The 26,198-nt window shown below is 39.9% G+C and overlaps 1 pseudogene; it reads right to left on the bottom strand.

The window, feature by feature from the left end:
• Window positions 1–6,103: 6,103 nt before the first annotated feature.
• LOC116090614 lies at window positions 6,104–6,591 on the bottom strand (annotated as a pseudogene).
• Between the last annotated feature and the right edge of the window lie 19,607 nt (window positions 6,592–26,198).

Genomic DNA, 26,198 nt, shown 5'->3' with positions numbered 1-26,198 from the left:
ATATTTCAAATGCAAAAAAAGGAGGATGAGGAGGGAAAGTTGGAGGAGGAAGAGGAAAAAACGGGTGAAACTGGAAATCATTGTTCCAAGCAAAACACAGAAGACTCAAAATTATAAACACTGCATGATTTTTTTCCTCATGTGGGTAATCTAGAGTGTGTGAAAGGAACCACCAGGAGGTGGCAGGAGAGGAGAGACAGTGACGGGAGGCTGATTATGGTCAAAGCATGGAATACATGCATGGAAATGCCAAAATGAAGCCAACCCTTTTGCAAGTAAAATGAAAGAAGTTGAAACTGAAGGAACTTTTGGGTTACACTCTAAGTGTACAAGCCTGGGCTTTAAAATTAAGTAACTTTATGGAGGTAAAGAAATATTTATTAATACTAACTTAATCATGAAATATTTGACTACATGTATATTTGGATTTTCTCTATTTTATTTTCATTATTTATTGATTTGGATTTCCTTCTTAACTTTGGTGTTTTTAAGGAACATGAATAAACATATCCACCAATGACTTCTTCTCCTCTGGGCAAACAGGAAGTTGTATATCTTGGTCCCAATACTTGAGAAAGCCATCCAATTAGTTCTGCTCCGTGAAGTGTGGGAGGTGAGTCAGTGAGGCAGCTATACCTTTCTCTAGCTCTCTTCTTCTCCTCTGGCAAGTAAGGAAGATTCTTTCCCAGATGCTTCAATTCAAAACAATAGAGGGTCTTGGGCAGTGGTCAAGCACAGGACTTCAGTCTCTAATTAACCTGCAGTGGACATGTGATGTAAGACAGAGATTGTGATATTAAACCAATGAGGCCAGGAAATGATGTTAATGTGGTACAGCCTAACCACTAACAGGGTCTTGTTGTTTTGTTGTACATAATTTGATGCTGTCTTCCTTCTGCAAATCCTCAGGGGTCCTTTAAGAAGCCTCTTGGATACTGTATCCATAGGCATCTAATGTATAAAACAAGCATAGGACACAGAAGTTAAAGTCAGAAGTTGAAATGAAGTTTAAAAAGTAGAAGAACTTAGTGACTATGTACTGGGTTCATGCTCTGTAGAAAGAGAATGAAGTCAATTCCAAAGAGCTATTTGGACTGCATGAGGTATACTAGATGCTGGAAGAGGCTCTGAGTTCTTAGAAGGAACAAAAGGGATGGGCATTCTCTAGGCAACATGTGTGTTTTAGTACAGCAACTTCAAGGTTATAATGAGCGGCTTTCACCAATGACACCAAATAAGCAAGATAAGATACTTCTAATACTAAATAAAGGAGAACTTAACTAGGAAAACACTGAAATGTGTTGAGGCCCCAAGCTGTTGTGAGAGGCTAAGAAGGATGGACTCCCACAAGGAAAAGGAGGCTAATCCACTAGAGAGAAGAAGAAACACTTCTCTTCAAGCAGGATATGAGAGAGAGAAGGAATTTCTCTGAGATATGATGTTGACTAGTCAAAATCAAGAAATAGAAGGAAAAAATTAGAAAGCTTTGGAAGCTTCTGGCCTTGAAATATTCTCTCTCCAGATCAACTAGTAATCTAGAATTAAAGCAGAACCTTATGAAATGCTCACTGGGAAGCCTAAGGCAGTAGCTCCGTCGCTGTTGTCACTGACAGTTATAGTTTTCATATTGGTTTTGCTTCTGTTCTTATTATGCCTGTACCCTTTAAAATATAGATTTCCATATAATTAATTCAGTAATTGTTTTATTAAATAGTATTATCAAAGTAAAGTTTATCTTATCTGATACAGTTAAACTCACTATGTAGTCAAGGATAACTTTGAACTTCTATACCTCTTGTCTATATGCCTTGCTGGGAATACAGGTCTAAGATGCCACACCTAGTTTTCTATGGTACTGCAGATCAAACCCAGGGCCTTCTGCATGGTGAGCTTGTGCAGCAATTTCCTTTGAGATGAAACATTCCATCCTGAAAAACAGATTCCCTAAGACTTAGGATGTAATTTTTAAAATTGCTTGAGAATTTCACACATGTATGTAATCCATTTTGAACAAATCCATCCCCCTTCAATCCCTTCCAACTCCTCCCCTTGACTGCCCACCACTTTTCCCCTCCTAATTTCATGTGCTCTTCTTTTTTCAACCACTGAGTCCAGTTAGTGATGCCTACAAGTTCATGTGTGTGGAACCACCTACTGGTGTTAAGAGTAGCCTCTTAGAGCCTGAATTCCCAAAGAGAAGAAGCTTTCTTCCAATTCTAGGAGCCATCCATTGTCAGTAGCTCCTCAGCTACATGTGAGGTTTGTGAGGCCCTCCACCATCTATGCTGGATTCAAGCCATCTATGTTGGCTTGATCTCATTCAGGTCTGTGCCTCAAGTCACAGCTGCAGTGAATTTATGTGCAACAGTACTGTCCTGCATGACAAATACTGATTCATAGCAGCTATCCCTTACCTAGGGCTCTTGGATCTTCCTGCTGCTCTTCTGCAGTGACCTCTGAGCCCTACGAGTTGGTATGTGATATAAATGTCCTATTTAAAGCTGAGAACCCCAAAGTCTCTAATTTTTTTTTAGCTTTTTTGTTTTATTTTGTTTTTGTTTTTGTTTTTTTTTATTAAATATTTTCCTTATTTACATTTCAAATTATGTCCCCTTTCTGGGTATCCCCTCAAAAAAAACAAACAACAACAACAAAAAAAACCTATTCCCTGCCCCTGCTCACCAACCCACCCTCTCCCATGTCCTGGCCCTGGTATTCCCCTACACTGGGACATAGAACCTTCACAGGACCAAGGGCCTCTCCTCTCATTGATGACTGGAACTAGGCCACCCTCTGCTATATATACGCAGCTGGAGCCATGAGTCCCACCATGCTTACTCTTTGGTTGGTGGTTTAGTCCCTGGGAGCTCTGAGGGTACTAGTTAGTTCATAATCTTGTTCCTCCTAAGGGGCTGCAAGCCTCTTCAGCTCCTGGATCCTTTCTCTAGCTCCTTCATTGGGGACCCTGTGCTCAGTCCAATGAATGGCTGTGAACCTCTACTTCTGTATTAATTGGGCACTGGCAGAGCCTCTCAGGAAACAGCTATATCAGGCTCCTGTCAGCCAGCACTTGCTGGCATCCACAATAGTGTCTGGGTTTGGTGATTGAATATGGGAAGAATTCCCAGGTAGGGCAGACTCTGGATTGTCCTTCCTTCAGTCTCTGCTCCATACTTTGTCTCTGCAACTCCTTCCATGGGTATTTTATTCTCCCTTATAAAAAAGATTGAAGTATCCACACTTTGGTCTTCCTTCTTCTTGAGTTTCTTGTGGTTTGTGGATTGTATTTTGGGTATTCTGAGCTTCTGGGCTAATATCCACGTATCAGAGAGTGCATACCATGTGTGTTCTTTTGTGATTGGGTTACCTCACTCAGGATGATATTCTCCAGATCCATCCATTTCCCTGAGAATTTCATAAATTCATTGTTTTTAATAGCTGAGTAGTACTCCATTGTATAATGTATACCACATTTCCATTCCTCTGTTGAAGAACATAAGGCTACTATATTCATAGTAGCCTTATTTATATCCCCTTTCTGGGTATCCCCTCAAAAAAACAAACAAACAAACAAAAAAACATATTCCCTGCCCCTGCTCACCAACCCACCCTCTCCCATGTCCTGGCCCCGGTATTCCTCTACACTGGGACATAGAACCTTCATGGGTTTTTTTTTAATCCAATTTTCTCTCTGCTTTTGATGCGATGTTTGGTCCAGTCTCTGTTACTCATCAGAAGCAGAATAGGATGTCTATTCATCCTTCAAAATCTGTAGCAATGTTTTAGGTCAGAATCAAAGGTTTTCATATTTATTCCCATGCTGATAAGAAGGAAGAGCTATGGGATTATTGTTTGGGGTGCAGCCAGATCAGTAAACCATGTAATAACCTGGGGCTGGCTTAGCAATAAATAAGGCTACTATGAACATAGTGGAGTTTGTGTCCTTATTACATGCTGGAGCATCTTCTAGGTATATGCCCAGGAGTGGTATAACTGGGTCCTCAGGTAGTACTATGTCCAATTTCCTGAGAAACCACCAAACTGATTTCCAGAGTTGTTGTACCAGCTTGCAAAAGAATTCTCAACTGAGGAATACTGAATGGCTGAGAAGCACCTAGAGAAATCTTCAACATCCTTAGTCATCAGGGAAATGCAAATCAAAACAACACTGAGATTCCACCTCACACCAGTCAGAATGGCTAAGATCAAAAACCCAGGTGACAGTAGATGCTGGTGGGGTCGTGGAGAAAGAGGAACAATCCTTCATTGCTGGTGGGAGTCTCTATTTTCTACGTCCTGATGAGTTGTAGTTCTCTGTATTAATCACCATCTACTGTAAAAATAAAAATGAAAAAGAGCCTTTCTAATAGGAGTTGAGAGATGTAATACTCTTTGTGTACAAAAATATGAACTTAGCAGAAAATTATTGTTATGTTAATTAAGTAGCATAATAGCACTAGGCTTTCCCTTAGGGCCCATGGCCTAACCAACCATGAATTTTTGGCACAGTTAAGAGTATGGGGCACAAATTCTGTCATATTATAGAGTGTGTCTTAAAGTCAATCAGAAAATGTTTCATATTTCCATAATATTGATCAACCATTGTGTCTTGTACCAGTGGACATATCTTGCCAGCCCAGTCATCGTTGTAGCCAGGTTTGATTTTCTGACACTAAAGATAAAATGCTGGGCCTTGCAACTATAGCCTCTTGAGATATAACCCCAATCTAACAAGATAAGTTTTGAAAGTATAACATCTTGTCTAGCAGCACTATCAAGATTTAAAAAAAAAAAAAAGAAAGAAAAGAAAACCTTTAGCATACTCAACAAAAAGAGGTAGCTCACATTCCCCCGCTAGACATTCCTTTTATAATTTGGCCTTAAGTAAACTTGTCATTCTCTAATCCATGTGAGAACTCTGATCTGGCTGCACCCCAAACAATAATCCCATAGCTCTTCCTTCTTATCAGCATGGGAATAAATATGAAAACCTTTGATTCTGACCTAAAACATTGCTACAGATTTTGAGGAATGAATAGACATCCTATTCTGCTTCTGATGAGTAACAGAGACTGGACCAGACATCGCATCAAAAGCAGAGAGAAAATTGGAGTAAAAAAAAAATACATGAAGGAACTGGTCTGAGAAAGACAAGATCAGACCAGGATCCTTTATGTTTATCCCCAATTTCTGCTCCAAGGAACCATTTGGCTGTAATAGTCTTTGCATATCCTAATTGTCTCAGCCAGTATGGCTGGTAAGAAAGAAGATCCCAAAGAGTTGAGTAAACCATGTAATAACAAAATGTCCTTAATCCAGCACTCATGAGGTAGGGGTCTGTGAGCCTGAGGACACTATGGTCTATACACTGAGCTCCAGGCCAATTAGAGTTGTATGGTGAGACTCTGTCACAAAAAGAATTTTAAAAAGGAGAGAAATGGAAGGAAAAAAATGAGCAATCAATCCTGAATGAAGAACAGATTATTATATCAATAAGTTCTACAGAACAAGAAAAATATCATAAATAATAAGTAAATTTGCCAAGAGTATAATATACAAATCCTATACTTAATATATAAATCCTACACCCAAATAAATCTATTTCTCTGTGTTAACAACATAATTTTAAAAATAATTTGACAAAATGAATAGCTTTTGAAAGCATCAAGAGACTGTGAATCACTTAGGCGACAGTAATATGTTCTACGCTAGCACCGGCAAGCATCAAACAGAACAAGGAGGAGTGAAAGGAGCTGTGCTTCTTATTTAGACATTCATAAGATGGAGACTCTCTGCACATCTATAGACTCAAGGCAATGCCAGTCAAAGTTCCAGCAAGACTTTGAAGTAACTGACAATTTAGGACTCAACGTTATGAAACTAGATAGAAAACAATTTAAATTTAAAGAATATATATATATAAATTCTGCAGCACGTATAGAGGTGATTGCTGTCAAGATTCATGCTAAAGCTACATCAATAGCAACAATCTCTTACATACAGACCAATGGGATAAAACAAAGAAGATGGAAACAGACTCACACATACATGAAGACATCATTTTTTTCTTTAAAGTTTATTCAACACAACACAGCCTCCAACTTCACTGAGGTGGCTGACCTAAGCTACAACCATAGCTGCCTCTAAAGTGGAAGTCGATTGCTAAGCCAGCCCCAGGCTCATCTTTCTTGCCAGCCCCATGGGAACAGCTTTCCTTCTGTAGGTGTTTGTCTGCCTCCTCTGAGGACCTTGCAGATCACTCTCCCTCTGGACCTTTGGGATAATGCCTGCCAATCTCACAACACCTGCAACATAGGGGCAATCCTACTTAACATAGCACAATCCTTGAAGGTAGGTTAGGGTAATGTCCGAGGTACTGGATGTCCTTGTTCCCAAGGTACCAATAGGAATGTCTCCAGGACATGTAGACTCAGGATTTGAGAGATTGCATGACCTTCTATACACATGAAGGTTAGGCACCTTCTTGTCTACCAGCTCAGAGTGTTTAGGCATATGGACAACTTTCCCGGCAGTCATCACTGCTTCCTTAAAAATGAGTTCATAGATAGCAATCCAATTCTTTTTAGACATCAATCTTGCAATGGCTGCGCAGGGTCAGAGGCAGAGGTTGGAAAGCTATCCCATTGCTTTAAACAAAGCTCAGATAATGAACTGGGGAAAGGTTAATCTTTCCAACAAATAACATTGCAACAACTGAAGATTCACAAACAAAAGTAAGTAATCTGCTCTACATGGGATCAATTACAAATATAAATTAACATGCACCTGTCATCAAAATGACTTACACACAGATATTCCTAAAGTTTTACTTATAGCAGACAAAACCAGAAAACAAATTGAATAACCATGAGAAAGTAAGTGGGTTGGCAAATTTTTGGATTTCCATATAATGTCACAATACTAAATTGTAAAAAGGTAATGCAGTATATAACATATTTGAATTTCAGAAACATTATGCTAAATTAAGATTGTTTAAAAAGCCACATTGTCTTCTTCCATTCATATGGAATGTGAATGCATGTAAACTTAATGAACAATAATAAATATGCCATCGCATTTGAAACTGGGTGAGAGTATGCCTGAAAAAAAAAGTCCTCCAGGGAATCATGTCAGATGACAGAGATGTTTTATATTCCAACTAGGAGGATCAATACATCTGTGGAAGTTCATTGAGCTTAAAAAATATAAAATTTATTACATGTAAATTATATCTCCACAAAGCTGGTTGATCTTCTAAGATATATCTTTAAAGAAACTTTTGAATTATACTCTCTAAGACTCAAGGCTTGACAATAAATTTAAACATGATTAAAACCAGAAACCTAACACAGTTTTTGACAAGGCAAGGGGCTATAAAATTTCCAGTGTGGATCAAGATTAGAAAATGTACCCCTTCTTTCTGAGAACATGGTTTCTCATTTTTGAGTTCTGAATTGGTTTATTCCCTCAGGTCCAAAAGGAATGTGTCTTTCATCCTCAGCTTCTGTGATTCCTTTCTTTCTATTACTTTTTTCTCCCCTCCACCTCACTGAACACTAACATATCCCAATACACACCAGAATAGTTGGCAATCTAAAAATTTTAACTCTTGCATTATATTTATATAGCTATAAAATGGTTTCTTGTGTATGTTTACATATTTTATTTGTATTTTCTCCAATTTTTCACAATTATATATAGTTCTTTGTTGTTGCTGCTGCTGTTGTTTTTCTACCTTGATTGTCTGCTCCTTTGTAGACTATAGTAGCTCTATTTTTTACTATAATGAAGACTACCTAAGTTTCCTCTTAACTTCAACACTGACAAGTATCCTTTGGGATGCACATAAATGGCATTCTCTGTGTACTATTGGAAATAGAATTGGCTCATTCAGTGCAGTTGTATTTGTGTTAGTGGCTTAATTTCCAGAAATACTGCATCAATTTCTAGTCTCACTAGCAGTCCACCATGTATTTTAAATTTAGCCTTATTAAAATCTATTCTAACAACATTAAAATAAAATTTTTGTCTAGTTTCTAGATATTCTACTCTCACACGAAAAGAAATAAAGAAACAATTCATCTCCATCACCCTGGCAGGTGATCATAACAGCCTCTTAGGAGCTCTAAAGAACAAACTGAGGTACTATTTTTCAGAGCTGGGGGGAGCTGCCTGGCAATATCCCACTATCTGGCGACAGTAGTTCCTAAGTCCATCCTCATGCTTCGCAACCTAGATTCATTCAGAAGGTTAAGACCTGTGTAATTACCCTTGAATACTTACCCTGCCTAAACCACCTGTGAAGTCAAGGACAGCACAATAGAAATAAAGTTCCGGAATCATAAGCAAATGTTCCTTAGCTTAAACTTAAGATGGTATTAATTTATCTACCAGAGCGATTACTCTCAAATACTCTGTATCACTCTGTATAGTGATGAGTTCAATGAATGTGTGGTTACAGGAAATGGGTGCAAATGTTTGTGTATATGTACCAGTTGCATGCTGAAATACAAGTTATCTGAGTGAGGGACATCTATGGCACCAACAAGGGAAAGAGAGTGGGAGAAACAAGACTTTGTTTCTGATGCTGGAATAAAATATTCTGACGGAAGCAACTTTCAGGAGAAAGGATTCACCTTAGTTCACCATTCCAAGTTACAACTAGTGAAGATGCCACGGCATAAGGAACTTGAAACAGGTAATTGCATCATAACCATAGTAAAAAAGCAGAGAGCAATGAGGTAATGCATGGCTAATTTATCAAATGTATACCTGTTTCTTCCGAAGTCATTCCTAATGTTTCAAGTACATAATTTTAAAAAGAAAAATGGGATGAATAAATAAACGAATTAGCTGATTGTTTAGATTTGACTACAGAAATTAATATTTGTGAATTCATTACATCAAAAGAGGAAAACATTTCTACTGGTGCTGTATCCAGGATGCTAATGAACTCAAGCTCTGGAGCTTGAGATAAATTTGATACAACTTCCAGAATAGATTTAAAATAAAAATAAAAAAATCCAGAGAAATTACCTGATCTCTCCTGGCTCTCCTGAGCCATTCATTCCTGCTGAACTCAGCCCAGTCCAAGACCTTGCTCCCATTTCCTCTGAATCCTGATACCACCAGAGTACAACAACGGATTGGGATCCAGGAAGTCACATCTGGCGCTGAAAGGAGGACTCTCCAGGACAATAGGAAGACAATGACTACTTCCCTCCTAGGGACATTAGCATCATACCTCTCACCCTAACCAGAGGATTGTCTGGTTCTTCCTCCTTTACCTTTGATATCTGAGCCATATCCCTGACAGTCAGATCCCAACAGACCTTTGGGCATTGGCAAAAAAAATCACCTCTCTAAATCTTTCTGAAAGAACCTAGTAGCACAATGACCAGCCACAAGCCCTTAGGGTGGTTGCTGGTTTTCTTACATTTGTGTGCAGCTTTGCGATCTGGAACTCCTGAAGTCCTACTACATTCCCCTTTAACTGAGTGCTTTCATCCTTTTCTGTCATGGGAAATTCTCACTTCTTACCAAGAGTCCGAAATTAGAAGCCTTTGGGTCCTCCTCAAGCTGCGGGAAACTAAATTCTCCCAGAAGGAAACAGTTTCCTTTGATCAGGCCCCTGGATGATTTCCAGCAACCCCTATGATGCTGAGGTCTGGACTTGGTGGCGAGAAGTCCAAAAAGAGACAACTCCCACTTCCTTCCTCCACATCATTACAGCCATTCAGCAATGCATGGTTCGTTCTGAGAAGGAAATTAAGGATGAACCTAATCCCCTTACTCCCAACAAAGACTGAGAAGGAAAGCCCTCAAGACCTCCCTGTGGTAGACCTTGCTGCCCTTGAATCAGTAACTGAGTACATTAAACAGAGAATAACCCCCAACACACCCACCTCCTTTATCCTTCACTGCTTGCTTATGTCCCTCCTGCCTCGCCCTCTAAGGACACTCATACAACTCTTGATGGCTCCTTGCCTTCTACCCCCCTACAAACTGCCACCCAACAATTATGCAAGATTGGAGACTCCTTCAAACTTGCCCACAATGGAAATAACATCTTGGTTGTCCCTGTTAATGTTCAGTCTACTTGATCTTGGCCCCCTAGACTGGTATCCCTACCGGGCCAACAAATTATAAGAGCTTAGACAAGCGGTACAAGAGGATGAGTATTCATGCCTCTTGGACCAAATCCATTCTCCTGAGCCTTCCTGCTGCCCTTAATACTCCACAGGACTAGAGTGACATCTGTCGTTCTTCCTTGATTAGCCTCCTGTTCCTTCAATGAGAGACTTTTCATAAAGATGGATGCCTGCAAGACATCAGGAAAAATCAAAACCAAAACCAACAAAATATCCCTGGGGCTTCAATGAGCTTTTGGGCCAAGATAACTTCTCCACAGTGCAACAGGCTACCCAACCTCTGGGATACTTAAATCAAGTATGTCTTTGTAGCCTTAAGCATAACCTCTGATTCTGGATCCTAAGATGGGGATTCCTTGCTTCTCCTCCACTGGCAAAGATCTAATGAAACCCTCTCTGACTTTGTTCTTAAAAAAAAAAAAAAGAGCCTAGAAATCAAAATTGCTGATCCTATGGGTAGAGAAGTCCCCCTTAAAAGCATAATTTGGGAAGGTATGAATTTGGAATACCAGCTGGCATGTCAGGGTTTGCAAAATGAACATTATGATAAATGAATAGTTCCCACTAAAGATACTGAGACAGCTTCCTATAAAGCTACCTCCCTTGTCAAGACCTTCACAGAGGTTCTTCAAACAGAAGTAAATTTTTTTTATTTATTTTTATTAGATACTTTCTTTATTTACATGTAAATTTCTCCTTTCCCAGTTTCCTCTCCAAAAAACAAACACAAAAACAACAAGAACAAACCCCTGTTGCCTCCCCCCTCCCCATGCCTGCCACCCCATCCTCTTCCACTTATTAGCCCTGGCATTCCCCTACACTGGTGCACAGAACCTTCACAGGGCTGAGGTCTTCTCCTCCTATTGATGATCGAATTTGCAATCCTCTACCATACACATGCTACCAGAACAATCAGACCCACCATGTGCAGTCCTTGGTTGGTGGTTGAGACCCTGGGAGCTCTGAGAGTACTAGTTAGTTCATATTGTTGTTCGTCCTAAGGGGCTGCAAACCCCTCAGCTCCATAGGTCCTTTCTCTAACTCCTTCATTGGGGACTGTGTACTCAGTTCAATGGATGGCTGTGAGCCTGAAGTAAAATGTTTTAAAGGTATAAAGGAGGGACACTTGAAGGGTGAATATCCCAACTCTGCCCCATCTAAGGTCTTGGAAACTGCACTTCCTAAAAGCATCTGTCCTCAATACCTTAAAGGATCCCACCAGCAAAAGCGTTGTCGTTCTAAATACAATAAAGATGGCAAGCCCCTTTTGCCTTTAAACTCCCAAAGGAACAACCCTCAACCCAAACAATAAGAGGGAAAAAGCATAAAATCTTGTGAGTCATTAATATTTTTGAAGGTGTACACCCCAATCTCAATATAAAATTGTAGGAGAACTATTTAAATGCCTAATTAACACTAAAGTGCACAAGACTCTGATCCAAGGTCCCATAGCATTGGGACTAGGCCCTAGGCCACAACTCATGGGCATAGAAGGCTCCTTCCTTCCAGGAGTATACCACAAAGAGGTCTTCAAAGGGGAGGATCCAGATGGTACTTTATCAGACTTCTTATCTTGGACATGGCCATCAACCTGTTGGGGAGAGACATCTTAGAAGCCCTACATGTGGTCCTCTCAAGTAACATGGAAAGTGAGTGCAGGGCTGGAGAGTCGGCTCAGCAGTTAAGAGCACTGACTGTTCTTCCAGAGGTCCTAAGTTCAATTCCCAGCAACCACATGGTGGCTCACAACCATCTGTAATGTGATCTGGTGCCACTCTTCTGAAGGCAGCTACAGTGTGTTCATATATATTAAATAAATTATATTTTTTAAAAAAAGAAAGAAAGTGAGTGCATCCAGATAGAGGACTATGACAAACACCCTCCCAGGAGTAATCCTCAATTATAAAAGCCACTCTTAGGTATGATATTTCCTAACTCAATACTCCTCGCCTTGACTGGGTCTCAGATGAGCCTGTCTGAGTTGAACAGTATCCTTTACCCAGGGAGAAATTAGAAGTTCTTACTCAGCTCATACTCCAACCTATCTGCCATCCCTGTGGCCCCTGATATACTCCCATACTTACAATTAAAAAGAATTCTAGCTGGGCGATGGTGGCGCATGCCTTTAATCCCAGCACTTGGGAGGCAGAGGCAGGTGGATTTCTGAGTTCGAGGCCAGCGTAGTCTATAGAGTGAGTTCCAGGACAGCCAGTGCTATACAGAGAAATCCTGTCTTGAAAAACAAACAAACAATAAAAAAAAAAAAGAATTCTAGGCAATGGCAGCTATTGTAAGACATACAGGCTATGAACAAAACCACTCAGATCTGGGTCATCCCCTTGTCTTTGCAAGCCTGGCCAATACTCCACTATTGGCCATAGATATTAAGGATTTTTTTTCCTCTATTCCCCTATGCCCCAAAGATTTTCAATGTTTTATCTTTTCAAAAGTCCCCCAAATGAACATCTCAGGGCTCGCCTCTTGATTTGAATGGAGAGTCCTCCCCCAAGGGATAGCCAACATCCCCATTATATATCAAGAAGTGATTGCTACCACCCTGAAACTACATTTAGAAAAGGAAATATACATTCTTATTATTATATAGATGATATCTTGACCTTGTGAGATCAAAAAACTTCACTTCGTGACCTCAAAGATTTACTGGTCTCTTCTCTAACAAAATAGGATTCAAAATAGCCCTGAATAACATACAACTTGTCTCCTCTGTGGGACAAGTGGAACCATGTCAATCAGACAAAAATTGGGGAGGTTGAACAGATTCAGAAACCCTGGTAATTCTCATATCTGAGAATAGTAGGCATTTCATCTACTTCCAACCTGGTTCCTGCCCTGGAGCATGTGACCATGACACCCTACATAACAATTATGACAACTAGTCACAAAGCACAGAGCACAGGGAGTTCTCCATGCTAATGAGGTATCTAGATGGGCCCTGAGGGCTTAGCCAATAAATTTCCCTTCTTGGGCATTCCTTCCTGCAAAAAGTATTTAATCTCTGAGTAAGTGGGATGCATCCATTTTCCACTACCAATAAACAGTTTTGGCAAGATAATAATAATAATTAATAATAATAATAATAATAATAATAATAATAATAATAATAATGAAGGTATTTAGGCATAGCCAACAGTTGAAATCTTGGATGAGGGTGTTATGGCTTTTCCCAACTAAGCCTTTCTCTGGAAGAATGTCAACATGCCTGATCTTGCTGAGGATGCCTGGCAGGTAAGTACAGGTGCTCTGATTAAGATGTTGTTGATCACTGTGCTCCAAAAGCAGAGTTCCATGCCTCCTGAAAATGAGCAGTGCCATCTTTCTTCATTAGAATCCTAGAGCACAGGGCAGGAGAGATGGTTCAGCAGTTAAGAGCACCGGCTTCTCTTCTAGAGGATGCAGGTTCAATTCCCAGCACCACAACTGTCTATAACTATAGTTCCAGGGGATCCATCACCTTCACATAGACATACATGCAGAAAAACAACCAATGCAAATAAAATAAAAATAAATAAATAAATCATTTTTTAAAAAATCTTTTAAAAAAGAATCCTGGAGCACTGGTGTTTCTGCCTTTTTACCACATCATGGCCCATTCTCATCTCTCAGGCACACAGAACTTTCCCCCATAAAAATGTAACTACACCAATGTGCTAAAAATGACTCTTTGTATAAGAGAAAACTGAGTCTTCCTTACAGATGTCAGTTTAAGACCATCAGAATCACTGCTGTTGACCAACTATGGCTTCTCTGGCATGAGTGTTCTAAGGCAGGAAAAGTGATCCAAACTCAACAGGGGTCAGGGAAGAAAGGAAGTGAGGGTGATCAAAGGACTGAGGCCTGGAGATCAAAAAAGGAAGAATCCATGTGACAAGCCCAGCCTAAACTAATGATAAACCAGTAACAAAGAAAACTCTGCATTTTTAGCTCTCAGAAGTATTTATATTTTTGGAATAAGTTATTTAATCATTTTTTCTTGAGATATATGAATTCATACTTCCCAGTGTTTCTAGACTGAATTATCATCCAAAAAAACCTTCTGAGTTCTAAATCCCAGTGACTCCGAGTCAACCCTCAAATGTAGGAACATCCAACTTGGATTCTGAAAGGAGTCTGTAGCTATAATTCACTCACCTCATTGTTCTAGTTCATAGTACAACAAAACTTCACAATAAGGGGTCCCAGAGAATCTCATAAATATTTGGAGGATTGTGGGAGGCTGTGAAGTAAGAAGACAGCCATGGTGGGGAGGGCGGAGTCTATAGTTAATCATGGAGCTTAGAAAAATCCACTTCTCAAGTCCTGTCTGCTTCCCATCATGGGCATCCTCAAATCTGTATGCAAGGCAGAAAGTAAGAAAGATTGCACCTAAGGTCATCAGCTCAGCTAGGCATAGTACTCTAAATTAAAAATAGCTGTTATAGATAATTAATGTTGTGACATTGCTAATTTATTTAAATGAAAAGATTCTCATCTATGGTGTTCTCATCCTTGCTCAGTCAGCTAAACTTTGCCTGAGGGAGAGAACACACTGGGGGTCACTAGACTATTGCTAATACTAGGGGCCTCACTCATGCAATAAGCATATGCCAGCATCAGTATTTCTATTTGTATTTCTTTGAGATATTACCAACAAAAGCTGGAGTGGACTAGAGCAAGGATTCTGCATTTGATCTTCAGAGAATGTGAATGATGGTATCTTTGGAAATTTCTGGTATATTCTCATGAATAAGAGGGAAATGACTATCAACTAAAGTCCATTAGACTTGGGATCTCCAGAGAGAAGTTATTGATGACTCTTAAGCCTTGACTTTCCTATCAGCAAAAGGGAAGCAATACACATATTTTTCAAGATCATTGTTAATAACTAGAGGCAACATGTCTTTAAAACACAGTGTATTTGGTAAGTGCTTCATAAATGGTACCTGTTAATGTTGCCTTCAGAAGTTTGAGTAGAAGAAAAAAATCCATGCAGACAGGCTTTCTTACATCCTGCATCCTCAGTCATTAGCATGACAGCATACTGTTTTAGGTCCAATCCTACTTCTATGTGATTGTCCTCTTTTCATCCATCCTAAGCATGACCAAATACAACTCCTTCTAGAAAGGTTATATTTGGTACATTTGTTTCTGTTTCTCTTGTAATTTTTTCCACTGGAGATGCTCAAGTATGAGGCTCATAATGGAAGAGAAACCTTTTAGGTGTGATAAAGAAACACAAGACTTAACACAAAACAAAACCCAGACAATATAAACAGCTCCTCGCATTAGGTAAACTAGTGTATCTAACAGAATGTTGTACACTCATGGGAATATCCTCTATATTTATATTCTAATACATATATATAGAATATATATATATATATATAGTAATGACTGCACATGTCACTAAATATGCAGCCTAATACTAGCACAGATCTATATATTTATAATTATAATCCAACAAAGTAGTAGCTACATAGATCTGCATAATTGTAACCAATACATTATGATTATACTTTTCTGCCTATGCCTAAATATAATAGGAAAACAAAAGTTATCAGACCAAAGAATGAAACAGCAGATTTCTATGCTGTTTAAACCTCACACATTCAGTTATGAACTGTTTCTTAATCATTGCCCATCTTCCATGCTCTCCTTTCCCATCCTCTAAAGCCCCCATTATATGAGATATATACTCAACCACACAATCTACCTCCTTGTTGGTACCTTTTATTATCCTCCTATTTTTTCCATTTCCACATTATATTTGCTAATTTTAGTTTTTCTCTAACTCTCCCTTCCAATACTGCAGTTCTTATTTTAGCTCTGATCTATCTATACTTTGACCATTCCATTGAATTTTAATTTCAATGACTTCATTTCTAGGAGTTATTTTCCTTTTTTTTTCATATTTAGATATTCTGCAGCATAATATTGGACTCTCTTCTGGCAGTATTTACCTCTTCAGTTGTGGCTGTGAGTTGCATGGCTACCCTGCAATATCTTTCAGGCTGTTCTATTTTCCTGAGCTCTTAACATCCCAGTACTCCTCTTCACTGTATGCTCTGCTTGCAAAATTGCTTTCTTCTAGGATTTATACACTTAATTGCAAGCTTTGTTTGGGAGTGCCTTATTATCCTACCCTGCTGCATATGTAGCTATACAATGTTTACTTCTGCTGAAGACCATAGAATGTCTTGAAAGATTGTGGTCCAAACTAAAACTAAAAAAAAAAAAAAAAAAAAAAAAAAAAAAAAAAAAAAAATGATGTTCACCTAAGACTTTACATTTGAATACTGAAAAATCAAGGAAGAACCACATTACCTGTTAGTGGTGCTGTTCCATAGGATGGGTCCTGAACTTAAAAAGGAGAGGCAGGCTGAACACTAGCCTTCAGTCTCTGGCTGCAGGTGCAATATGATGAGTCTACTCAAGCTCCTACAACCACGCCCCACCATAATGAATTGTACTCGACAACTGTAGGCCCTCATAAGGCCCCTTCCTTACTTGAGTTGTTTTTGTCCAGTATTTTGTTCCAACAACAAGAAATGTAACTAGTGCACTGTGACTACTGTCGTGTATCTGATAATTTTTATTTTATTTTATCTTTTTTGTCTGTAACTTTTGTTATTCTGGAAGCAAGGCGAGTCTTCTGTGAATTGCCCATGACACTCAGAGAAGTATGATCTACACAGTACCTCCTCTTCTTTTGGCCTCCACTTCTAAGGCTGTTCCAGTAGCAGACTCGTGTGCCACTTCAGATCTAAAAACCTTATTAGTTTATGCTGATCACAGTGAACACAGCTACATGTTCACCAGATATTCTGAAGGCCCATGGAGCCATAGAGGTAAGAGAAGCTAGTCATAGCACTCACTGCCTTCTGCCTAGTGTTTGTTTCATGATCTTTCTCTTCTAAGAGGCCACATGGGCTCTGGTTTCCCAGCAGCCCCCATGTGGGCACATGTCCTCTATCTGAGCATGTCTGAGAAGGCAGACTTTCCAAACCAGATATGTATTCACCAATCCCACCAAACCTTTTAGGTAAACAGAATTTTTTGCTAAATCATTAGAACCATAAATCATGCAGCAGAAAACAGAGGCAAGATGAAAGATTGCTAGGGAAAATTTTTTAATTAAGTAGACCATAGTCAATCCATAAGCACCAAAAAAAAAAAAGTATCATTCACTTTAAAGATTATGACATCCAAGCACACATACCCACAAATGCAGACACAGGCAGTATAAAATGCATCTATCTGCAAATATTTATTAAGCACTAAGTAAGCAATGTGCTAGCTTCCAGAGATATAATTAAGAACAAAACTATTTAATTGCCTCCTTTTCCTCCTAAATTATAAATCTGAGGACAGCAGAAGCTGTATTTTGTTTATTTGTCATTGGACGGTTCACTATACTAGCACTTAATATTTAATAAACAAATAAATGCCAGATTATAATAATACACAAACAAATTATGTTGCAAAGATAAAAGCCTAAAGGAGACTAGTGATGTATCTCAGTGGTAGAGGACACACTTAACGTGGGCAAGACTTTCAGGGGAAATCTCATCATACACACACACACACATACACACACACACACACACACACACACACACACAGTCATGCAGGGGCTGGGATGGAGAACATCATATAAAATGACTCCTTAATGTAACAGTTATTTAAAACACACACACACACATACACACACACACACACACACACACACACACACACACACACACACACACACACACCCCTCATTATCCTTTGAGTCTGAACTTGCAAACTTTTCCTATGAATAAGACCTTAATAACCCCCTGTAGTTGGCTCCTCCACTCTCTTCCCATCACTCTCTTTTGGCTTTCTTTGTCTGCTGATCCTGGGCCACATAACTACCTTTCTAAAAGTTTTGCTCTCTCTCTCTCTCTCTGTCCCTCCCCCACCTCTCCTCTCTCTCTCTCTCTCTCTCTCTCTCTCTCTCTGTCTCTCTCTCTGTCTCTCTCTCTCTGTCTCTCTCTGTCTCTCTCTGTCTCTCTCTGTCTCTCTCTGTCTCTCTCTGTCTCTCTCTGTCTCTCTCTCTCTCTCTCTTTCTCTCTCTCTCTTTCCCTGTGTGTGTGTGCATGTGTGTATGCAAGTATGCACATGTATATATTTGAATTGAAGTCCCTTGTTTGTGCAGCAATTGCTTTACCTACTGAGCCATACCTTCATCCTCTCTAAATGATCCTTCTTCCTGTGTATCCAGTACACCAAACAATCATGATCTTGGCTTTTTTCTCTACCAGTTACTTATATTTGCTCATAGGACAATCTCTATGTCACCAAAAAGACCTTCTGGCTCTGTTCCCTTAATATTGGGTTACATAGTCACTTAAGCTATAAGCCATAATTTCCATTCAAAAAGTTAAGTGTTCAACCCTTATTCAAGGAACTTCTTCCACCTCTGCTAATGCAGAGGCCACTTGCCTTGGAGAGTGTGGTGTGTTCTCTTCTCTTCTTTCTTTAATGAATAACTTGCATTTTTAAAGGTAAAATATACATCAAGTAATATTCACTACTGACTGTTTTATATAATTAACTATTTTATGTAATTGACTTTCAGCATCCATATGTATGAAATCATCACAATAATATAAAACACTGATATCATCCTATAGATACCTTTTCTTTGCAGGCAATACCCATTAACCCATGGCAATCTTTGACCAGTTATCTATTCCTATACTTGTGACTTTTCTTAGAGTTTATGTGGAGCAGGAATGAGGTCAAGATATGTCCAAACCCTGAAAATCTCATCCTGAGACTGGCAGAAGTAGACCGGTTTCCTTCCAGCTCTGGGCCTGAATGTAGTCTCTCAACCCCCACCTCTGCCACCCTTGAGGTAGACACATAGCCTGGTGGCCAAGTCACAGGTTAAACTCTCTCTCTCCTTACAAGGATATGTCAAACAAGCACTGGGAATTCCTCTTCAAGCATTCCTAGCACTAGGCCAATAATGTACATCTACCCACAAAACCCCTACACACTCCCCAAGGCTTATGTAGCCCTTATCCTCCACCCTCACCGCCAAAATGAGAGCTGTTTCACTGAAAACTCTCAGGACAAGGCTGTTTCTCCTACCCTCATGCCTGCTGAGATCTTGCCTGCACCCACGCACCCCAGCTAACCTTTACTCCCTCCAGTTCAACCCAGTGTGCAACATGCTTGGCTACCCTGAGGGGGAAAGCAGATGCAGAACAGCAAGTTTGTATAAGTAAAATCACACAGTATACCATCTTTTATGTATTGTTCTTTAATGTAAAATATTGCTATAAAGGTTTATATACATTGTATGTCAGGAATTTCATCCTTTCTTCCTGAATGGTACTCTACTATGTGGACATATCATTATGGATTCATTCACCACTCAATGGATAATTCAATTTTTTCCTAATCTGATCTATTAAGAAAACTTTATAGGCTATCAGATTAAACTCTTCCTCCTTGAGAGTGGAATTTTTGAGTCAAGTTTATATTAGAGAAATTTTCTAAGACTATTGCCACTTGTATATGTCCTTTGGCAAAGTTTCTTCAATTCATTTGATAATTTTGTACAAATTTATATGTTATTATTATTAAATTTATATGAATTACTGACAAAGTGTAGAAATGAGCATTTATCAGGTATACATCTGTATTTTACTATCGCATGTCTTTTTTTTTTCATTAGTGTCTTTGGAAGAACAAAAGTTTTTTTTTTCTATTTTGCCTTTTCAAAAAGATAAAAAAATATTTTATGATACAGAGCACAATAAAAACCTCAATATATAAAAACCTCAATATATAAAACCTCAATATATAAGAATTCTAATGTCATGTAAAATGCTCTACTGCTTAGAGTACTGATGACGAAACAGTATTGGACACAGGAGGGTTTTTTTTTTTTTTTGGCTTTTAAAAGATCATACATGTAGACAATCTATCTTGGTCATATCCACCACATACTCCCTCCCTTCAACAATTCCCAGGTCTCCTCCAACACATCTGCTTCCTCAATTCGTGTTCTCCTTTTTATTTTTACTTTTTTATAACTCACTAGGACCAATCAATAATTTCAATAAACAGCGCGTATGAAATCATTCACGAGGCATGCTTACTTACAAATGCCAAAGAAAAGATGGGAGGACCCTTTCTCCACAGTAAACTGTCAACAGCACCTCAGCTAGGCACGGGGCAATGGGGGATCCCTCTCCCTATGTGCTATAATTTTTAATTGTCTTGACCTTCTGTAGCTCTTGGGCAGCCCCTGGGAGTTCACTTGTGCAATAGATATATCATGTTCAGAAGACAATATTTCCCAGCATCCCTCTCCATGTTCCAGGTCTTACATTCTTTATGCCTCACCTTTTCTGAGATGTTCCCTGCCTTGAGAGCAAGGTGTTGCTGTCGCTGCTTGAAGGTGGCCATGCAGCATATAGGGACCAGCGTGTAAGTGTTTCACTCTTGGGACTCTACTGTGACAAGACCCATGGCAACCTTTCCCACTTGGCAAAGACCTGTGGTGAACTTGGTGGCCTCTATGCTTATTGCCATATGGGGTGTTCTACAAGCTCCCCTTGCTTTTGCTATGTCGTTTGTACTCATAAACATTATTTAGTTTCACTTTGTCAGTCATGGGCAAGGCCAGGAACATGCAGGCTGAAATCCCTGGGGGAGAGTGTTTTTCTCAGTAATCTTTCAAGGGGTCAAAGCTTCCTCTCCTCTGCCTCTATTGATCCTCCAGATGTGACCATTAATCCTGGATATTTGGGGACATTTGGGGCTCTAATGAAGCACCTGCAGTCACACTGAGTAAACCTATGGCAGCTGTGGAGGACAGTGGGTCGGTCCTGCTTGCAGAACTTTTCTGAGGAAACTGTGTCTCATCCACAGAGACTGAAAATGTGGAATACATGTCTGATCAGCAGAGACTTAAAATGAGCAAACTGTGTCTGATCAACCGAGACTTAGAAAATAGGGAAGCTTAGAAAATAGAATATGTTTGATCAATAGAGACTCAATGGTTCTTGGAATGATGGTACCAGGAAAAGATAGGTGCATGTCAGCAAAGGTTACTTGGTACTGTGAGCATGTCTCTGCCTGCCATTAAAAAGTATTGTGACATAGGGATGCTATTTAATGACTGGACATACACCCACAAATATTTAATATGTCTCTCACTTTGCATAACTGTGTAACTGCATTTGCTACCATCTGTGTATGTGCCTACAAGATATGCCTGGCTTGATAATTTATTTTTCGATTGCTGAAATTGTGCTTTGTAGTACAGAATAAGGTTAGTGGGTGGTTGGCCCAGTGGGAGTGGCAAGGAGGAAGGGAAACTATTGAGGGCTTTTTGGAATGATGTGGCTTTTGTGGTGCTGATGTTATGCTTTCGTTCAATATAATGACCAATGGTGTCCTTGCTCCGTCAAGCAGGATTGTGACTGTATAAATAGAGATGGCTTTGGCTCTCCTGGACCACTTCTCTGAAAGTCAACAGGTGGTCAGTGTCTTCACTTTCTCCAACACCACACATCTGTCATCAGGTTTGAGAACTCCGCAGGAGCTGGACTCACACAGATGCTCCATCTACAGCCTGGTGCTCACAGTAAATTATTCTCATCACTTTTAATGAGTCTCTGCAGTAACCACCACCTTTACAGTAAGAAGCCTGTCTCTGACCAAACTTTTACTTGTAATAAGATCCACTGCATTTTTTTATTTTTTTAAGGTTCATGGGGTTTTTTTTTTTGGGGGGGGGGGGTTTGTTTCCTGTTGCTATGATAAAATGCCTTAACAATGCCAATTTAAGGAGGGGGGGGCTGGAGGGTGTTTCAGATGGAAAAGAAAGACTGATCCTTAGGGCTGGTCTTGCTCTGGGTACTTCCCTCTCTCTTCACTGAAGACACTGCAACTGTCAACAGTCCCAGCTGGAATAGGAGATGATGGATCCTAGAGGGGTTACTAGGCAGATCAATCAGGAAGGGGAGGAAGTACAGAGGAGAGAGGAACCCCAGGATTCTATAATGATGGAAGCCCTTTGTCTGTTCTAATAGTTTGCAGGTTTTGGTTTTATTTTACTTCTTTTTTTTTTTTTCTGATTCCCTTCTGAGGCTGGTGATCCTCTGGTTCCTCCATAATCTATAATTTACTTTCACACTGTCAGCTGCCCTCAGATCTGTAACTGGGATTTTCTGGAACCCTCAAGATCTCCATATCGCTCTTGATAGGTAGTAGCTGCCTGCCACCTTGGCATCCCTCTGTACATCTGTAACTATTACTGTCTAGGATCCTTGGGATCTCTATTTTAACTCTCTGGGGGCTGCCAATTTAGGCATCTTCACCCTGATCTCTAGCTGTTACTTTCTTTTGGGAATTCTTCATGGTCTTCAGTATTCTCAGTCTCCGGCAGCTTCCTGATGTAAGGTTCCCTGCCACAGACTCTGGCTGTCATTCTCCCAGTGGCTCCTTCCTTGTCCACTTTTCTGTCTAAGTTGGTCTTTTCAGGATGTGCAGTTTTTATTCCTACCACAGAATGAATGTGACAGCACTCCTAGATGACCACCCTTCACAAGAGTCACTTGGTTCACAATTCCAGGTTTTAGTCCATCATTGTTGGAGCACCAAAGCAGTGGGAACCTAAGCAGCTGGTCTCATTATATACACAGTCAAGTGCAGAGAGGAATGAACTATTGCATGCATGCTAGTGCTCGGCTCACTTTGTTCACTCATACAAGTTAAAATCCCCTGCCTAGAAAATTGTATCACCCACATTGGGCAAAGTTTCCACCTCAATTAAAGAATCAAGATAACATGCTACAGAACTCCCCACAGATTATAGACAATACCTGATTAGTACTCATTTACCATCGGCCATATGTGGTAGCACACACCATTAACTCTAGCAGTCCAGTGGCAGACATGGGTAAATCTCTGTGAGTCTAAGACCAACCTAGTCTACACAGTAAATTCCTGACCAGCCAGAGCTACATAGTGAGACCCTATCTCATAAAAGACAAAAGACTCCTTTGCTAAGTGATTCCAGGTTATGTTAAGTTGATAAAACTAAGCTAACCACTAAGGCTTTCTAGTCCTACCTAAGGAGCCAGACAGATTGTCTGATTTATAGTCACAAAGAGCGTCTCACATACTTCCTTACAAAATCCTTATAGCTTAAGTCTTAGTTCATGGTTGACTTTTGATATAGATATTTAACTGTTTGGGTATTATTTTGACAAAGTCTGTACATAATGCTATAACAAAATATTAGGAACCAGTGGTTTATAAACAACACATAATTACTGTATCTAGAGGTGAGAGTTAAACAAATAGATTTGGTATTTGGAAAATGTCTACTTCCTGGTTTATAAATAGCTCACAGGGTCTGCTCATGGCAGAAATCTTGCTTGTTTTGCTTCCTATAATCTCAGTTATGAGGTTTCCACCTTCATGACCAAATCACCTCCAAAAGGCCCCAACTCCTAGAGCAATCATATGGAGCCTAGGTTTCAGGACTTGAATTTAAGGAGGATATATTCAGTCTATAGCATTTTGACCCATTGATAATGCTAGGAATGTTATTAAATGACAATTTCATGATCCAAACCAGAACTTTAATTTTTGAGCTTCTGTTCTGCCTCTGGAACATGGGGAAAGGTATGACACACATTCTATTCAGAAGATGCTGTTAAAGGTCAGTGAAGGTAGTATATGCAAAGTACTCAGGCTCCTGTTTCACACAAGAGTGTTCAGTAAATAGCTGCTTAATAAAGCCCACCCTATTTACTCCTAGCACCGCTTACATTGATCTGCTGATTCGTCGCTCTGCATTCCTCCTTTAGCAATTTAACACATTTCCACAAAGTGACCATGTACTAAGTTGAGCAGCAGTTGTTCACTGATGAAAGTAGATCTGGTGCTTACTCCAGTGCTACTGTTAGGTCAGAGGAGGGAAAGACTGCTAAGCAACACTTAAAATGAAACTGGCTAAAAGTCATCACCTTAAACTTTGATCATGCTAATAGAATAAATTTCCCATGTCCCATCTGCTTTCTTAGGGTTTAAAGAATGAATCCAGAAATAAGAAACAGTTGTTGAGGCAGTCTATGAGTGTGGCACTGGCTGTGCGAACATGCCAGGGCTCGTCATTTGCTTCAGAGAAAGTCATCTGAACAGCACTCTCCACTCCTCATCTGTCAGCATCCTTTTCTCTCTCTCCACTCCTCATCCGTCAGCATCCTTTTCTCTCTCTCCACTCCTCAGCCATCAGCATTCTTTTCTCTCTCTCCACTCCTCATCCGTCAGCATCCTTTTCTCTCTTTCTAGCCATACTTCAGCAGAACAGAACCGACTGGATTTATCTACACATGCATGTTGTTCCTGTCCCTGAGCCTTTTCTCATGCAGCCCATGAAATGTCCTCTACCCTCCCTGGGTTTGAAGCCATTCACGTGAGCTAGAATTTTTACCCTGTGAAGGAAAGAAAACCATCTTAAGCTAGCTTGAGAAAACAAAATAGAAAGCTTTATTATCAAAAGTATCTGTATGTTTCTCAAAATAGAACAGGAAAATGGCTGTGCTTGTGTCAGAGGTAACAATGGAACACATTCCCTGGGAAATGGCAGGGGACACATTCTCTTCACAGCTTGTCTCCCCTCCTCCCCCATGTGTATATTATTACAACTCACATTGTTCTGGTTTTCCACTACCAAATGGCCAAAAACCAAAGCAGCAGGGCAGACCACGCTAAAAAGTTCCAGAGGGAGGCAGAGCAGCCCACCACATTTCATGCACCTATGTATAGATCAAACAATTGTAGCCCCGAAATGTAATGCATTAATGTGCTGGAGGGCTGCCCTCACCTCTTTAACTGGACCCGGGAAGGAAGCACAAAGAAGAACAGACAGAGCGGGGAAGACAAAGGAGCATACTGCATAGCAGGTATTTCTCTCTCACCACTTAGTCCAGCCCGCGCTCCATCTCCCCTTCGCTGTGTTCAATGCCTGTGTTGAATGCACGTTCATGCCCATTGGGTAAAAATTTGTAATAATCTGTTTCTGTGCCTGTCCCTTATGAAGTCTCTGAGGGCTAGTGCCAATCAGATTCAGTTTTTCCCTCAACAAACAGCAAAACCAACAAAAAAATAATGTGAGAATGTGTTGAAGACCAATGAGTACGTGCTTTTCAAGTTACTGACCCTTGATTTGTTTTTATTTGTGTGTGTGTGTGTTTGTATACATGTGTACATTTGCATATGGAGGTCAAATGCCAGAGTCCAGTGTCTGTCTTGATTGCTCTCCACCTCAGGTTTTGAAGCAGGGTCTCCTCCTGAAGATGAAGCACACTGATTCAGCCAGGCTAGCTGGCCAATAAGCTCCAGAGACATTTTTTTTTTCTTTGCTACTATGCCTAGCACAATGGTGCCAGGTATCCAAACTCAGGATCTCACGCCTTTGTGGAAGGTACCTTCCTGACTAAATCATCTCCATAAGGTCTGGCCTTAAAACCTGTAATGAGAAAAGTCTAGTATTTTAAATTTCCTTTGTAGTCAGTTAACAAATGGCCACAAAACAAAGTAGCAAAGAAAAAAAAATCAAGAAATCAGATGATTTGCTGGGCGGTGGTGGTGCACGCCTTTAATCCCAGCACTTGGGAGGTAGAGGCAGGTGGATTTCTGAGTTGGAGGCTAGCCTCGTCTACAGAGTGAGTTCTAGGACAGCCAGGGCTACACATAGAAACCCTGTCTAGAAAAAAACAAAAATCAGATGATTCTAAATCTTATTGCTAGTGTTATATTTTCTTAAAAGTAATTATTAGAGGTGAGATGATCAATTTAAGAATTTGATTTAGGACACTGGTGGTGTATACCTTTAATCCCAGGACTCTGGAGACAGAAGTAGAAGCTCTGATATCAAGACCAGTCTGATCTATGGAGCCAGTTCCAAAGTAGCAGGGCTACACAGAGAAATACTGTCAAAAGAAAGAAAGAAAGAAAGAAAGAAAGAAAGAAAGAAAGAAAGAAAGAAAG

The sequence above is a fragment of the Mastomys coucha genome, unplaced genomic scaffold (genome assembly GCF_008632895.1).
Source record: "Mastomys coucha isolate ucsf_1 unplaced genomic scaffold, UCSF_Mcou_1 pScaffold15, whole genome shotgun sequence".
In the NCBI taxonomy this organism is placed as follows: Eukaryota; Metazoa; Chordata; class Mammalia; order Rodentia; family Muridae; genus Mastomys; species Mastomys coucha.
Note: the sequence above shows the minus strand (reverse complement) of the source record. Positions and strands in the feature narration are given on the sequence as shown.